Below are 15,666 nucleotides of genomic sequence, written 5' to 3' on the forward strand. Positions count from 1 at the left end.
GGGCTACGTGTAGATTTGCTAGTCGGTCTCTCCAGGTGTGATCGTCGACAGGCTGATTGACCGCTAACGGACGAAAAACTCGTTTCGAAAACGTGCGAATTTTGTTAGTTAGCTGCACAGATGAAATGCTTATATTTTTGCTTGTTAGCATAGGTGCTATTGTCCAGTAAAGTTACAATACCTGGTAGGTGGCATCCAACAAATATCAAGTTGATGCGTAGATATAAAAAATGTTTATTTCAGTATATCAGTGCGACCAGCAAAAGTACGTGGGAATAAAGTGATTTAGAATTTGTTAAAGAGATAACATTATGCAGTAGGTTTCTTATTCGAAAATACAAACTGTACAACGCTATTATGAATGATTGAAACGTTTCACAAATCCACTGTAGCTACAGAAACCGACATATTGTCGAAAACCTCATACGGAAAAACTCAAAAAGTTTTGTATTGGTGCAATGGCACTTCACGTTTCTGCCACGAGAGCGCAGTAGTGAACAGTTAGGAAATATGGCGACAGATGCTGGCATGTGTGAGAAAGTGAATGTTGTGCTTGGAGGGCATTTACATCAGTCTCCCATAAAAGTGCAACAACACTTCGGAACGACATTCAGCAAAGATTTAGGAACAGTAAATTCCATTCGGCGATGGTATGCGCAGCTTAAATCTTCAGGATGCCTGCATAAGGTAAATCAATGGATCGTCCTTCATTAAGTGAAAAAACGGTTGACTGTGTGCGGGCGAGTTTCGTACGTAGCCCACAGTTCTGGTCGAAGATAGCAAGCAGAGAACTGAATAAAGCTCAATTTACTGTTTGGAAGATCTTACGTAAACGACCGAAACTGAAGCCTTACCGCTTGCAATTGCTGCCAGAGCTGGCCGCTGTGGCTGATCGCTTCTAGCGGCTTCAGTCTGCAACCGCGCTGCTGCTACGGTCGCAAGTTCGAATCCTGCCTCGGGCATGGATGTGTGTGATCTACTTAGGTTGGTTAGGTTTAAGTAGATCTAAGTATAGTGGACTGATGACCTCAGATGTTAAGCCCCATAGTGCTAGAGCCATTTGAACCATTTGAATTGCTGCCAGCCCTGATTCCCGATGACAGAGTCAGACGCTTTGAATTTTCAGCACAGTTGCAACAGCATATAGAAGAGGATGAGTTTTGTGAGAAACTCATCTTCAGTGATGAAGCAACATTTTTTTGTAAATGGCACAGTAAACAGGCAAAATGTGCGAATCTGTGCGGCTGATCCCGGCGGAGGTTCGAGTCCTCCCTCGGGCATGGATGTGTGTGTTTGTCCTTACGATAATTTAAGTTCAGTAGTGTGTAAGCTTAGGGACTGATGACCTTAGCAGTTAATCCCCATAAGATTTCACACACATTTGAAAATTTTTTTTTGTGCGAATCTGGGGGACAGATACGCTACCAGCTTTCGTGTAGCACATTCGGGACTCACCAACAGTTAATGTGATCTGCACAGTCTCGCTAATTAAAGTTTATGGTCCCTTGTCCTTATGCAATAAGACCGTTGCAGAACATCTGTATCTGGACATGCCGCAAAACTGGCTCATGCCACAACTGAAGACCGACAGTGTGGACTTCATCTATAAACCGGATGGAGCTCCAGTCAACTTCCATCATGATGTTCACGAATTCTTCAGCAGCAAATTGAGAATAAGCTGACAAGTAGGCACCTACGGTTCATAAGGGTCTCGACATATTACTACTGTATCATTGGTACGGACCAGTGCACTTCAATACACGTGTTTGCTGCTACAAATTATACCTACAATCCTGCTACTTAAAACAAATTATAATCGTAACAATAACTGCAACAATGACTTCATGAAAACATGACCAAATGTTGCGCACCCATTGTACATCCCTCGCACGATGAATATGTTAGACCAGAGACAATTTCGGAAATAATGTATTTCAGGTGTCGGATAACAGCGAATCAGTCGTGATATGTTTCGCTGATGTGGTGAATCTTGCTGATCCTACACTCGACTGGGATGCCGACGGACGATAAAAGTTCTAAATAGACCCTAAGCACGTGGCAGGGCGAAGTAATCCATTCGTCGTTTCAAATAATTTCTCTACTACACTGCAGCTCTCATTAATCTCATTACTCGTTGCTTAACGTCCAATGCATGTACACCAATGAAAATCTCTTGTACATAATCGAGAATGTAACGTGTTTAATAAGTTCACCGAAGAAAATTACTCAGCTCTAGAGAAGTCATTGAAAACATCATTTAATATAGTGAAATTCCGGCCCTGGGCGTAATAACCATCTGGAGTCGATTAGAGATTGAGTCCACGAGATTGTGCAGGTACGTTGAATCCAGGTTATGCCTCTCGCTGAGGATTTGATAGCACAGTTCCACCAAGTTTCTAGAATGATGATGACGGCGTTTTACCAGTTGTTCCAACATATTCCACATATTGTCTATGAGGTTCAATTCAGGTGATTTTGGAAGCCAATCGAGATGTAATAAGCTGGGGGAGTAATAAGGAAACCAGTCGCGTATTCATCCAGTCAGCTGTTGTCGTCTTATGAACCTGTGTGAGCGATGGCCTTTTGCGAGCTGACAGACTCCACACGTTCGTTGGACGGAGCTCTGAAATGTTGGAATGGATCTTCCAACATTGCCTGTAGCAATCCCTGTTGGGTTTGGAAGCGGTTTAGATTCACAAGCCGTGAGAAACGTCTCTGGTCCCACTGAGTGAGGATCTTTTACCGACCACAACTCAGACGTGGTGTTTCGTCGCCGCGTGTGTTACACCGCCTTCTAGGCGCTTCGGTCCGGAACCGCGCGACTGCTAAGGTCGCAGGTTCGAATCCTGCCTCGGGCATGGATGTGTGTGATGTCCTTAGGTTAGTTAGGTTTAAGTAATTCTAAGTTCTAGGGGACTGATGACCTCAGCAGTTAAGTCCCATAGTGCTCAGAGCCATTTGAACCATTTTTTTGTTACACCGCTGCTTGTAGACACGGTCAAGTGTCCGCCGCGAAGTACTAGAAAATTCAGCAATTTCGCACACCTTGCCGTAGGCATGACCAAACAGAATTGCTCCTATTTTGCCACTATCACGTCCGTATATTTACGTACAATGTCCGCTTGGAACATAACTGCCTCACTGATCGCCACTGGCTTATGCTCATACAGATGCAGTGTGCGGGCGGTGGAGCACGTGACTCGATCGCCGCGCCATCTGTAAAGGCTTCACGATTAATCTGTGCGCGCGCACTGGGGTGGCCAATTTAATGAATTTTAATTTAATGAAAGCTAAAAGGCTAAATTTATTAAAAGAAAAGAATGTGTGTTTTCCACGTGCCTTTCACAAATGTGAGAAGGAACTAACATAAATATGTGTCGTCATGTAGCAATGTGTTCCAGTTGCCCCTGAAAGCGAAGAGGCAACATTCGATCTGGGAGTCAGTCCTACACAACGGCCAGCGTGCGATAGGAGTGCTATGCTTGCACAGGGAAGGCGATAAATGCGCAGGTGGATCACAGACCGCCTGGCCAGCACCGGCAAACTCCGCGTGGCGTGACTCCCGGTTTCACGGTCGTGCCTGCAGGCAGATAAATACGGCGCCGTATCGCCGTGCACTGCTGCCGGTTTCTGTCGGTCAGCCGCCGAGTCCGCACTTTCCTACTTCGATAACTGCAATACGGTCGAGATCCTACGTCTCTCTCTGGAGGAACTGTCAGATTTCTGGTGAACAGTTGCTCTAATTATCTTGGACTGTCACTAAATTTTGTATAAGGCAAGGTGACCGCCCGCTGGGTTGCACGACTGCTCACAGCGTTCAGCCGAGACAGTAGAGGGTACGTCGCAGCTGTGTCTGGGCTATCGAGATGACATTTGATTACAGGAGATGAGTATTGGCTACATCACTATGACAAAGGAGATGATCGAGGATTGGAAACATGTGCAGTCACGAATGCTGAAGGAGTTGGAGACCCAGCCATCGTCTGGCAATGTAATGCTGGATGTTTTTTGCGACTGCCATCGTGTGATGTTAACAGATAATATTTGTAGAAGCAAAACGTCACAGGTGTATCTAGTACGTGGGGGTAAAAGCACTCATTTTTGGCTTTCCTAAATACATTGAAGAGCCAAAGAAACTGATATAGGCATGCGCATTCAAATACAGAGATATGTAAACAGGCAGAATACGGCGCTGCGGTCGGCAATTCCTATAAAGGGTGTTACAAAAAGGTACGGCCAAACTTTCAGGAAACATTCCTCACACACAAAAATAGAAAATATGTTATGTGGACATGTGTCCGGAAACGCTTACTTTCCATGTTAGAGGTCATTTTATTACTTCCCTTCAAATCACATTAATCATGGAATGGAAACACACAGCAACAGAAGGTACCAGCGTGACTTCAAACACTTTGTTACAGGAAATGTTCAAAATGTCCTCCGTTAGCGAGGATACATGCATCCACCCTCCGTCGCATAGAATCCCTGATGCGCTGATGCAGGCCTGGAAAACGGCGTATTGTATCACAGACGTCCACAATACGAGCACGAAGAGTCTCTACATTTGGTACCGGGGTTGCGTAGACAAGAGCTTTCAAATGCTCCCATAAATGAAAGTCAAGAGGGTTGAGGTCAGGAGAGCGTGGAGGCCGTGCAATTGGTCCGCCTCTACCAATCCATCGGTCACCGAATCTGTTGTTGAGAAGCGTACGAACACTTCGACTGAAATGTGCAGGAGCTCCATCGTGCATGAACCACATGTTGTGTCGTACTTGTAAAGGCGCATGTTCTGGAAGCACAGGTAGAGTATCCCGTATGAAATCATGATAACGTGCTCCATTGAGCGTAGGTGGAAGAACATGGGGACCAATCAAGACATCACCAACAATGCTTGTCCAAACGTTCACAGAAACTCTGTGTTGATGACGTGGTTGCACAATTGCGTGCGGATTCTCTTCAGTCCACACATGTTAATTGTGAAAATTTACAATTTGATCTCGTTGGAAAGGGAACATTTGCACTGAAATGAGGATTGACACCTTGTTGGATGAACCATCCGCAGAAGTGTACCCCTGGAAGCCAATCAGCTGCTGATAGTGCCTACACACGCTGTACATGGTACGGAAACAACTGGTTCTCCCGTAGCACTCTCCATACAGTGACGTGGTCAACGTTACCTTGTACAGCAGCAACTTCTCTGACGCTGACATTAGGGTTATCGTCAACTGCACGAAGAATTACCTCGTCCATTGCAGGTGTCCTCGTCGTTCTAGGTCTTCCTCAGTCGCGAGTCATAGGCTGGAATGTTCCGTGCTCCCTAAGACGCCGATCAATTGCTTCGAAAGTCTTCCTGTCGGGACACCTTCGTTCTGGAAATTTGTCTCGATACAAACGTACCGCGCCACGGCTATTGCCCCGTGCTAAACCATCAAATGGGCATCTGCCAACTCCGCATTTGTAAACATTGCAATGACCGCAAAACCACGTTCGTGATGAACACTAACCTGTTGATGCTACGTACTGATGTGCTTGATGCTAGTACTGTAGAGCAATGAGTCGCATGTCAACACAAGCACCGAAGTCAACATTACCTTCCTTCAATTGGGCCAACTGGCGGTGAATCGAGGAAGTACAGCACATACTGACAAAACTAAAATGAGCTCTAACATGGAACTTAAACTTTTCCGGACACATGTCTTTTCTTTATTTGTGTGTGAGGAATGTTTCCTGAAAGTTTGGCCGTACCTTTTTGTAACACCCTGTATAAGATAAGTGTCTGGAGCAGTTGTTAGATCGCTTACTGCTGCTACAATGGCAGGTTATCAAGATTTAAGTGAGTTTGAACGTATACGATGCTGTGTCATACGTCGACTATGAGCGATGGGACACAGCGTCTTGGAGGTAGCGATGAAGTGGGGGTTTTCCAGTACGACCATTTCACAAGTGTATCGTGAATATCAGGAATCTGGTAAAACATCAAATGTCCGATATCGCTGCGGCTGGAAAAAGATCCTGCAAGAACGGGACCAACGACGACTCAAGAGAATCGTTCAACATGGCAAAAGTGCAACGCTTCTGCAAATTGCTGCAGATTTCAATGGTGGGCCATCAACAAGTGTCAGCGTGCGAACCTTTCAACGAAACTTCATCGATATGGGCTTTCGGAGCTGAAGGTCCGCTCGTGTGCTCTTGATAACTGCACGACACAAAGGTCGCCTGTGCCCGTCATCACCGACACTGGACTGTTGATGACAGTAAACATGTTGCCCAGTGGGACGAGTCTCGTTTCAAATCGGATCGAGAGGATGAACGTGTACGGGTATGGAGACAACCTCATAAATCCATGGACCCTGCAATTCAGCGGGGGCTGTTCAAGCTGGCGGAGGATCTGTAATGGTGTGAGGCGTGTGCAGTTGGAGTGATATGGGTTGCATTGTACGTCTAGGTATGACTCCGACAGGTGACACATACGTAAGCGTCCTGTCCGATTACTTGCATCCATTCGTGTCCATTGTGCATTCCGACGGACTTGGGCTGTTCCAGCAGGACAATACAACACCCCACCCTTACAGAATTGCTACAGAGTGGCTTCAGGAACACTCTTCTGAGTTTTAACACTTCCGCTGTCCACCAAACCGCCCACACATGAAAATTATTGAGCATATCTGGGATGCGTTGCAACGTGCTGTTCAGAAAAGATCTCCGTCCTCCCCCCACCGTACTCTTAATAGATTTATGGACAGCCCTGCAGGATTCATTGTGTCAATTTCATCTAGCACTAATTCAGACATTAGTTGAGTCCATGTCACGTCGTGTTGTGGAACTTCTACATGCTCGAGGGTCCAGAGACGATATTAGGCAGGTGTACCAGTTTCTTTGGCTCTTCAGTGTACATCTAAAAGAAAAAAAAAGCGACGCACCACGAAGGAATTATCCGAATGGGACGGAACTCGGTAGATGTGATGTACTTGTGCAGAGGAACAAATTATTGTAGTTTTAGATAATCTGGATTATTTATTCAAGAGAAAGAGCTTCACAAATTGAGCAGATCAATAACGTATTGGTTCACCTCTGGTCCTTCTGCAAACAGTTATTCGATTCGGTTCGATTTGGTATTGAGTAACAGAGTTGTTGAATGTCCTCCTGAGGAATATCGAACCAAATTCTGACCAACTGGCACGTTAAATCGTCAAAATCCGTAGCTAGTTGGGGGGCTCTGCCCATAATGCTTCAGACGTTATCTATTTGGGAGAGATCCGGCGATATTGCTCGACAAGTTAGGATTTGCCAAGCGCGAATACGAGCAGCAGAAATTAGCGCCGTGTGCGGACGGGCATTATGTTGCTGAAATGTAACCCTAGGATGGCTTTCCATGACACGCAGCAACTCGGGTGGAGCGGGGGCGGGGGAGGGGGGAGCGGGGGAGAATATGAGCGGCGTACCGCAGTCCTGTAAGGATGCCACAGATGACAATCAAAGGTTCCTGGTATGGAAGGAAATGGCGTCCCAGACCATTGCTTCCGGTTGTCGGGTCGTATGGCGGGAGAAAGTCGGGGTTCGTATCCCTCTGGCGTCAATTCCGTCTCCAGATACGTCTTCGCTTATTAAGCAGAACGGGATACTAGGCTTTAAGAGTAAGCTAAAAGGAGTGGTATAGGATTGAGATATATGTAGGAAGAGATGCTAATGTCAAATTCAGTTTATTCCAAAGTAAATATGTGTCAGTATTTGAAAGCTGCTTTCCCAAAAAATTATCCAAAAGAGCCATTAAGAAACAAGTAAGCCGTTTGACAACTAAGGAGGATGTAAGAAGTTGTGGGACATTTATGTACAGGCCAGAGTAAGTCAAGATCTGACATTAGGTGCATACTAAAAAAAAAGAAATGGAAAGTCATTGAGATGTCCAGAGATATCATGTCCTGACAGAAATAAATAATGCAGATAACAAGATTAAAACTATATGGAACATTATCAAATAGGAGACAGGACAACCAGTCAGTGTACAAGATTTCATAACAATTGAAATTAATGACATTGCTGTGACCGCTAGTTCACAAGTTACAAGTACTTTTAACAATCGCTTTCTACGCGTGACAGCAAATGTGGGATTAAATGGCTTAGTAGAAGAAGCAAGAGTCTATATTAAAATTTAATTCCACAAACGTTTAAGCAACTAGAACTAATAGGAACATCCGTCACTGAAAGTCTAGAAACTCTGTGAAACAAAAGCTCTTGTGCGGTTGATGAAACTTCAGACAAATCCGAAAAGTTGGTCCAACTTAGTGAGTAATGTCTTAGGGATATATACAACGCATCACTGGAAAAGGCAATGTTTATAGACATGCTATAATATGCCATTATTAAACCGCTCTATAAGAAAGGTGAGAAGATAGACTTAAACAATTACTGTCCAATTTCCTTACTGACATCTTTTTCCACAATGTTCGAAAAGGTAATGTACTCAAAACTAGTCGAACATTTAAGTAGAAACAATTTACTTAGTATATTACAGTTTGGATTCCAAAAAAGTTGCTCGATTAGAGTGTTATTTGTACATTCACTCATCAAACAGTACAAGCCTTAAACAGTACTATATCGCCAGTTGGTATTTTGTATCTAAAGTTTTATGGAACTGATGGCTTTTCACACAGCTTGTTGGATTCGTACATAACAGAATGCCACATGTTGTGCTGAGTAATTTAGACAATGTCGGAAAGGTAGAAAATTTAAGGGACTTGGGCAAAGAAGAGGAGAGTCCCACAGGCTTCAGTTTTGGGTCAACCCCTATTCCAAATTTTGAAAAAAAAAACGCTACACTCAATTTTGTTCAACAAATAGAATAATACCAGCAATTGATGCAACATATTAGCGGTAGGCTGAAATGTAAACCTAGGATGGCTTTCCATGACACGTAGCAACTCGGGGAGAGAGAGGGGGTGGGGGTGGGAGAATATGGTCGGCGTACCGCAGTTTTTAGCTGAGATCGCGAAAGAGCTTCCTGAGAACATCCGAGAAGCTCACCATTTCACCAGAGAAGGCAAAGCTGGAGTTATGGAAGAAGTCGACGCCTCACTTGCAGACGCCAGAAGCTGAAGAACTACCACTTGGACACAACGAGAGCTGGCTGGTGTGGAAATCTTTAAACAGATTACGATCAGGAGTTGGACGATCCAGAGACAACCTGAAGAGATGGGGCTTCATAACAGAAGATACGTTCTGTGATTGTGGACAAGAACAAACCACAAGCCACGTGCTCCAGTGCCTTTTGTGCCCTACATCCTGCACGAAGATTGATCTCGTGCAAGCCACTCCAAGCGCCTTGGAGGTTGCAAAGTACTGGGCACATGTAATATAAATACAATTTGTGTGTATATATTTATTGATGTGTATGGCAACTGTAAATTTGTATGCTTCTGATTCGAGAATAAATAAAGTAGGCAGTAAGTAGGGTAGGACACTAGAAATTTTTGGAGGCACATATTGATGAAAACCTGAACTGGAAGGAGCATACTACTGAGCTTCTAAAACAATTAAGTTGAGCTACATTTGCTCTTCTTATAATTGCTAATCATGGAAACAAACGCATCAATTTCTCGAGATATTTTGCGTATTTACACTCAGTAATATCATATAGAATAATTTTCTGTGGCAACTCACCAGTTACAAGGGAAACTCGCCATCGCACCCTCCTCAGATATAGTAGTAAGGTGGCTCATTGGGTAGCCCGTCAAAAACTGAACGTAGATCAAGCGTGAAAATAGGAAGAAGGTGTACTGAACTGTGAAAAAAAAGGGAAATAGAAACAGTGAACGGTCCAAGCTCATGATATGTAACACTGAGTGTCGTGGTCAAGTGGTCAAGGTGTTGAGCAGTGAAAGGTGAGATCCAGGTTCAAATCTCCCTCATACCCCACTTTTTTATCATCTTCTTCACAAAATTATGAACTGTCCGTTCAGTCATTGACGTGACTGTTCACTGTATTCAAATTTGTGTCTGTATCGTGACCTCCAGTTTGTTCTGCGCCAATACCACATGTTATGACTCTTGCGTTCCTTTTTGGAAGTTTTGATTCGAATTCCTTTGTAGTAACATAGTTCACATACGTTTGTTTGTTTTTCATTTCTGTGGGAGATCTATGCGGCATCTCGGCTGTGCTCACTGTAGTTCACATTTACTTGCGACTAATTTATTCCTACCAAATGACATATTCTATAACCAGTGTGTAGTATGACAGTAGCCAGAGCTGCAGAAGGAGAACAGACACGTCGGTGACCGGACGGACAGTTCATAATTTTGTGGAAACGAAATGGAGGACGAGAGAGATTTGAACAGGGATCTCCCACTTCGCAGGCCAACACAGTGCTCACACAATCACGACGCCGCGCTTCTTCCAATGCGCTCGATGTTGCACATCTTGAGGTCGGACAGTTCACTGTTTCTACTTTGCTTCCTTTTTTCGGAGTTCAGTAAACCTTCTTCCTGTTTTCATGGTTGATCTGTGTTCGGTTTTTGACGCGCTATTTACTGGACCATCTTACTACTAAATCTTAGGGGGGTGGGGGGATGTGATGGGGAGTTCCCCTTGTGATAAAGGAAGTAGCGATTGCAAAAAAGCGAGCAGTAAGAATAAAGTGTTGTGTTCAAGCGCACAGGCCCCATGTAGGTACCTCTTCAAGGAGCTAGGTATTTTAACTACGTTGTCTACATGTTTTTTTCGCTGATGGAACTGATTATAAATAATCCGTCATAATGTGAGAAGAACAGTGATGTACATACCTACAACACTAGAGGGAAAAATGACCTTTGTAACCCATTGTTGAAGCTGTCAGTGGCTCAGAGAGGAGTTCAATATGCAGTAATAAAATTTTTTGATCATTTGCCCGGTAACATAAAATGTCAGACAGATATCGAAGCACTTTTTAAATCGAATTTGAAATTATTTCTACTAGACAACTCCTTCTATTCCACTGACGAATATCTACTTAAAAACTGGTAGCCGGCGAAGAAGGAAAGGGGAAAAAAAATGAAAATTTGTGGTAAGTTCTATGGGACCAAACTGCTGAGGTCGTCGGTACCTAAGCTTACACACTACTTAATCTAACTTACAATAACTTATGCTAACGAAAACACACACACACGTGCCCGCGGGAAGACTCAAACCTCCAAGGGGGAGAGCCGCACGAACCGTGGCAAGGCGCCCTAGACAGCACGGCAACCTAGCGCGGCAGGAAAAGAAAAAAGTTTGAAAAGTTTGTAAGTGTACTGCTAACTAACTAACAAGAGAGAGAGTGAGACGAGTTTTTTCAACACGAAATGGTAGGAAGTGCATTACAGGTTAGCCACGTAAAGCAAACTCAAGGGAAAGTCACCAGCAGGTTTTAAAAATTCGTTTTACTGGTCAGCACTCGGAATGTCCGTAGCACCGACAAAGTGAAGAATGAAAAATGCGAGTCTTCCTGTTTCAGAATCCGTCGGTAAAAAATCAATACACCACCCGGTGCCTATTCCGTCAGACTTCTCATCTACTGGCCTCCATCGTCACCAGGATTCAGCTCTGAGCAGACACTTAGAAAGATTTCAGGACGACATCAACATAGCCGCAGCCGCCCGCTGTTGATGCGCCGCAGATGACTGATTCTGTAACTGCTTCAGCCTGCAACTACAGATGCATATGGTGATATCCAGCTGTGACAACAAGTTGATCCGTAGGGACAGTAAAGTCAATTTTAATATGCTTACAACTCTGGTCATGGATGTAGCACATTCACTTCCTTGGTGCTATCTGTATTTTATGCCAACATCACGGCTATCATGGAACAACTTTGGAAATATGATTGATCCATTCTGAGGCGTGATTATTACAATCTTACCCCTGACCCTTCAGTCAGATGTGCCATATTTCGACTAATCAACGCACGAGTTACTAATACCACGCAGCAAATTATCGATTTCTCTCACTGGAAAATACACTGACGGAATAAACTGCAACACCAAAAAATAATTACTGTAGAGTAACGAAGTTTCGGGTATACATTTGTCCTGGTAACATATTTAAGTGACTGGCATTGCAAAATCACAGGTTAAAGTAAGCGCGAGTCAAGCCATTGCAAATGTGAAGTTCTGGTACATTAATAACTGATATAACAGTAAAAATGTTGAATGCAAGCATACAAACATGCATGCATTGTGTTGTCGGATGTCAGTTTATGGGATGGAGTTCCATGCCTGTTGCAGTTCGACGGTCAACAGACGGACGATTATTGTTATTTGTGGATGACGCTGAAGTTGCGTCCTATGATGCCCCATCTGTGTTCGACTGGAGACAGATCTGGTGATCTAGCAGGCTAAAGCAACATGTCGACACTCTGTAGTGTATGTTGGCTTACAACAGCGGTATGTGGGCGAGCGTTATCGTGCTCGAACACCTTACCTTGAAATTCTGTTCATGAATGGGAGCACAACAGGTCGAATCATCAAATTCACGTGCTCCTGCTGTCGTACGAAAAATCGTACCCCAGATCAGAAATCCAGTTTTATGTACGGAGTGTCTAGTATACAGACAGGTTGGTTGCAAGTTCTCAACTAGCCTCCATCTAACCAACACACGGCCATCACTGGCCCCGAGGCAGAACCAGATTTCATCAGAAAACACAATAGATCTCCATCCTGCTCTCCAATGAGCTCTCGCTTGACATCTCTGAAGTCACAAAGGGCGGTAGTTTGGAGTCGGGGGGTGATGGTTGTAAGTTCCCATGGGACCAAACTGATGAGGTCATCGGTCCCTAGGCTTACAAGCTACTTAATCTATCTTAAACTAACTTATGCTAAGGGCAACACACACATCCATTTGGAGTCAGGGGGATGCGCAGTAGAGAGTGTACTGCTCAAAGCTCTCCTTGAAGTAATCGACTTTTAACAGTTCGTTGTCACTGTTGTGCCAGCTGCTGCCCAAATTACTGCTGTAGTTTCAGTGCAATGAGCCAGAGCTATACACCCAATACGATGGTCTTCCCTCTCGTCAGTGCCACATGGCCTTCATGAGCCTGGTCTTCTTGCGACCGTAGGTTCTCGTGACCATCGCTGCCAGCAATCATGTACAGTGGCAGCATCCCTGCCAAGTCTTTCTGCAATATCGCAGAAGGAACACCCAGCTTCTAGTAGCCCAATTACACGACCTCGTTCAAGCTCAGTGAGGTGTTGATAATGGCGTCGTTGCCACCTTAAAGGCATTCTTATCTAACATCAAACCACGACGTCCAGTCCCGGTGTGTATTTAAAGCAAACTTGATTTGCATCCTCATCGTTGCGCCACTAGCGGCTCTTATGCTGATGGCACGAAATCTGAATACTCACCATCTTTCAGATGACAAACACGCCTGAAAGATTTCGTTTATGTCGCACAACGACGTCTTAGTGTTGCGATTTTCTTTTCGTCAATGTATTTTTTGGAGCGAAATTCTTCTTTTTTTACTTCACGGTTCAATCTTAAATCTCTGTTCATCCTTAAGGTAACTAAAAGTTTAATCACTCAGAACCATTCACGTATTATAAAAATTTTATGGTCACCGTAAAACAAACCGAGTGGTTTAAAAAAATGTAATAAGAGAGAAATCAGCCGGAGTGCAGTATGTAAATCTTAACTGAAACTGAAAACTGCTTAAATGCATGTACATTAAATGTACTAACTGGCAGCACACTTCCACAGCACCGAATTCATAAAAGTTATCTCAAAAATATATGGCCATAAAGTCCCTCAAATGTTAGCCATATGATGTTAACTCTTTGTTATAGTGTGTCTCAATATTTTTCAACTCGCGAAGTGCCTCTTACTGGTATGATAACAACTTTTAGACCTTGTATATACAAAAAAAGTTTTCCTCCTTCAACGAATTTCGAAATGAATCAGCAACATTTCAGTAACACTGCTCTTCATAGTACATGAAGTACATGTGAGGGGCAATCAAAAAGTGTGCGTTTGATGGTGTTGCTGCAGCCTAGCACCGAAGTGTAGGCAAGATGTTAGTGTCATTTCTAAGTGTGTGCAGTAAATGTGGAAAACTGAACCATGGCGACGTTATTATCGAACTTCCAACAGGACCAACGGGTTGTTATTCTTTTCTTCGCTCCCGAAGGACAAACACCGTTAGACGACCGTCGGAGAATGAAGAATGTGTATTGCGCAGCACGTCTGTCGAAAAGCACCAGTGTGGAATGGTGTGACAAGTACCGTACAGATCGCGATTCGACACAAGACGCCAGTCGATCAAGGAGGCCACCAAAAGTCACGCCAACTCAAGTGGCAGACACTCCCTATACTCCTGATCTCTCTCCATGCGATTATCACACCATCGGTCCCTTAAAAAAGACGTTGACGGGTCGACGATTCTTGTCGGACGAGGATGTGCAGCAGGCACTTACGGACTTATTGATGCAGCAGGACACGGCGTTTTATTAAACAGATATCTTCAAACTGATGCATCGGTGGAATTGTTGCCTCAGTGCTCGTGGAAATTATGCCTGACTAACATACCGACCCTGGATTGCGCGGCCTTCGAACGGAAACTTTTTGATCGTCCCTTATATTTCAAGATTCCGCTTTAGCGCAGAATGTGAATAATTGCTTCTTATGAGCGTCACGTGACTATTTCAGGTTGATTTTGGCGAATGTGCAGTACGCTATAGATATTGCCCCTATTATATAGAGGTACTTGACTTAATATTTCTTGTATGTCGGCGCATATACACTGACGGAAAAAAAATCGTAACACCAAGAACGAGTTGTGTGACATAAATGAAAGCTGGTAGGCGTGTTTCTACATTTGAAATAGGATGTCTATTAAAATTTCGCGCCAGTCTCATAAAAGTGGTGCTATAGGCGCTAGTATAAGGATACAAACTCAGTTTGCTTTAAATATACGCTGTAAAGGTCGTGAGCGTTACTTATCTTTGAGATTGGACGTGGTAAGTTGATGTTAGTCAAGATTGCCTTTGAGGCAACAAAATCGCTATTATCAACACCTAACTGAGTTTGAACGAGTGTAATACGGCTACGAGAAGGTGGATGTTTCTCCTGCGACACTGCAGAAAATCTTTGAAGCGATTTAGTCACTACACATGATTGCTGGCAGCGGTGGTCACGAGAAGGTACGGTCGCAAGAAGTTCGGGCTCTTGAAGGCCATGTGGCGCTGACGAGAGAGAGTACCATCGTGTTCGGTGTACGGCTCTGGCGCATCGTACTGCATCTGCAGCAGTAACTTCGCTATCAGTTGGCACCACACTGACTGATTCAGGTTTTCTGTGATTTCCCTAAATCGCTTCAGGCATGTGCCGGGATTGTTCATTTGAAAGGGTACGGCCGACTTCCTTCGCCATTCTTTCTTAATCTGATGGAACTAATGACCTCGCTGTTTCGTCGCCACCTCCAAGTCAACCAACCTCGGCACGATGACATATACGAGCAGGACAATGCAACGTGTCACACAGCTCGAATGTATGTGCGTATTTCGAAGAGCACCAGGATGAGTTTATCCTATTCGCATGGCTACCAGGCACCTCGGATTTAAAGCCAGTCGAGGATCTGTGAGACGACCTTGATAGGGCTGTTCGCACCATGGATCCTCAACCAAAGAAATCTAGCGCACTAGCCACGGAATTGGAATCGACAT

Source organism: Schistocerca piceifrons, chromosome 8 (assembly GCF_021461385.2).
Source record: "Schistocerca piceifrons isolate TAMUIC-IGC-003096 chromosome 8, iqSchPice1.1, whole genome shotgun sequence".
Taxonomy (NCBI): Eukaryota; Metazoa; Arthropoda; class Insecta; order Orthoptera; family Acrididae; genus Schistocerca; species Schistocerca piceifrons.